Source organism: Psammomys obesus, unplaced genomic scaffold (genome assembly GCF_907164565.1).
Source record: "Psammomys obesus unplaced genomic scaffold, mPsaObe1.curated_primary_1811, whole genome shotgun sequence".
In the NCBI taxonomy this organism is placed as follows: Eukaryota; Metazoa; Chordata; class Mammalia; order Rodentia; family Muridae; genus Psammomys; species Psammomys obesus.
This window is the reverse complement of record NW_026585504.1, coordinates 39,039,985-39,042,935: the sequence shown is the minus strand read 5'-3', so window position 1 is coordinate 39,042,935 and position 2,951 is coordinate 39,039,985. Positions and strand designations below refer to the sequence as shown.

Here is a 2,951-nt window from a genome sequence, read left to right as displayed (position 1 = left end):
GGGGGTATAGCACTGCATCTAAGCGTTTACATCCTGAGCTGCAGGCAGCAGGCAGCCGACAGAAGCAGGTGAGAAAGTCTAAGCTTGGTATGGGCATTCCAAATCTCAAAGTCAGGCCCCGGTGACACATGTCCAACAAGGCCTCAACTACTCCAGCAAGATCACACTTCCTAATCCTTCCCAACTGGGACCAAGCATTCAAACCTATGAGTCAACAGAGGCCATTCTCATTTAATCCACCACCTCAACACTCCACACACATGCATGTACAGACACCACACACAATTGGGTATTTTCTATTTTAATAGAATTTTAGCCACGACCTGGTCACACATTAGCTGGGTCACAGTGACTCGGCCTTCTTTTTAGCAGGTAGATGCTGCACTGTCAGCATGGGCAAAGGAGACCCCAAGAAGCCAGGAGGCAAGATGTAATAATATGCCTGCCGGGGAGGAGCTCAAGAAGACACACCATGACTCCTCGGTCAACTTCGCTGAGTTCTCGAAGAAGTGCTCCGAGATGGAAAACCATGTTTGCAAAGGAAAAGTCAAAGTCTGAAGATGTGGCCAAGGAGACAAACCTCGTTATGAACGGGGTGATGAGGAATTATGTACCTCCTAAAAGGATAAGAAAGGGGAGAAAAAATATCCCAAAAGACCACCGGTCTGCCTTCTTCCTGTTTTGCTCTGAACATCGCCCAAAGATCAAAAGTGAGCACCCGGGACTGTCTGTTGGAGATACTGCAAAGAAGCTGGGTGAGATGTGGTCTGAACAAGCTGCCAAAGATAACCGTCTGAGCGGAAGGCGGCTAAACTAAAGGAGGAGTGTGGAAAGGGTATTGCGGCATACGGTGCTAAGGGCAAAAGTGAAGCAGAAAAGAAAGGACCTGGTAGGCCAGCGGGCTCAAAGAAGAAGAATGAACCGAAAGATGAGGAAGATGAGGGGGAAGAAGATGATGAAGATGAGGAGGAGGAGGAGGAGGATGGCTGTCCTAAAATGTGTGGAGTGTATATGCTCAGTCAATTATTTTTCTAAGAATGTGAAATTCAAGTGCAGCTCAACATTAGCTTCAGAATAAAACTACAGATTTTTGAATAGCTGATGAGACCCTTTGTAGAAAAAAAAATAACTTAAAATTTCATAGGAATTTGTATGACCAGTAACTTTTTTTAGGATGTTGATTTTTTTAAAAATTTGTAATAAAAGGATGTATATTACTTGCAAAAAAATTTAGTCACATGTTCTTGAGTTTCTTCTCGTGTATGATCTCATTTCAGACTTTGGAAATAAGCTAGGTCAGTGATCGCTAAATATGGTTCCCCAAGAAATATAAAATTTGTTTCTGGAGCTTTGCCCCAGTATCATGGAGTCAGCCTGGTGGTTGCAGGCCAGGAACTCTGGAATCTGCATTACCATGAATAACTATCACAACAACTGTGCACAGCAGGGCTACGGAGGCCACCAACCTCAACTCCTTTGTGCACCAGCATTTGGAAACTGATTCAACACTTTTGGTGTGATTATTATTGAGACTTCAGAAAGTTGGCCAGATTCACAGCGTGAGGCTCTCAGCAAGTTGTATTCACATCTGGCTTCACGATTCTCATTAGCTTTCCCAGTAGTGTGGACACTAGGAAGTGCTGACAGCCCACAGCCTTGGGTAAGCAGGTGCCAGTGCCTTTCAGCTTCAAGCAGCTGAGTCACTGCTTTCTCTGCCAGGGGTATTCAAATGCCTCATCCTGTTTGTATTAGTCAGGGTTTTCTAAAGGAACAGAAGCCACACACACACACACACACACACATTCACACACACACACATTCACACTACAAGTTGGTTTATTAGAGTGGCTTACAGACTGTGGCCTGAGTAGTCTACCAGTGGGTGTCTGCTGACAGAAAGGATGAGAATCCACTAGCTAGTTCATATGACTGGATGTCTTGATAGTCCCAGTCCACTGCAGGTAGCTCAGAAGGTTCCTAGAGAGCTGCTGTTCTCCAGTCTACATTGGAATCTTGAAAAATCAGGTTCTAATAGCAGCAAAGGAGTGCCTAAGAAATAGGACAGGTGAACTTGTCATCAATAATGCTGGCAAGCAGGCAAAAGGCAAAAGCTTCCTTCTTCCATGTCTTTGGCCAGATTTAGGATGGGTCTTCTTTCCTCAAATGATCCAATGAAGAATATCATTCACAGGTTTGGCCAGATGCTTGGGTTTCTGTTGATTTCCCCCATAGTCAGGCTGACAACCAAGATTAGTCATAACATTATTCTATCAACAAAGACTTTAAGCTTTCTAGTCTTCCACAAGGCCCACTTTGTATTTAAAGGCTTGTCTATTATAGTTAAAGAATAGTTTATTGTTGCTTAATTTCCAAATCAACTGTGCATAGATAATTTATTGATGTAACGTTGCACTCAGACAACTTTTTGAAACCTGTGTAACTTTATTAAGTGTGGAAGGTGTAATGTTAATTTGTCCAATTAGATGGGAGAAGAATGATCTGTAGACCATGGAACTATTAAGGTAGTAAACAACATTGCTCCCCACCCCAAAGCCATGGTATCTGTTAGCCATCAGATTTAAATTGTAAATGAAATAGTGTTGATGCATTAGAAAAATGCATGCCATATTTTGTTACCATAATCAAAAAAATGGAGCTGCTAGCAACTCTTTCCCTACCTGCCAGTCACTGTATTAAATGTTTCTGCAATTTTATTACAATTCTCTGTCTCTGCAGATGCCAGTCGGCTGTGAAATTGAAATCGCAAACAGAAATACTACATTTTCATCCACAGTGGAAACTGAGAAAGTCCATTTTTATGGCGGGCAAAGAATCAGCATGACCTTGTCAACAGGGTCATTCACTGTTTAGGCTTGAAGGCAGTTTGCTACTGGCTTCTTAAAAAGGAGGAAGGAAAGAAGCCCTTAGTTTTTTGGCTTTCTCTCACAATC

At 42.7% G+C, this 2,951-nt stretch overlaps 1 pseudogene; it reads left to right on the top strand.

The window, feature by feature from the left end:
* The first annotated feature begins 392 nt into the window (after window positions 1-392).
* LOC129673214 (high mobility group protein B2-like) lies at window positions 393-1,035 on the top strand (annotated as a pseudogene).
* Window positions 1,036-2,951: the final 1,916 nt, after the last annotated feature.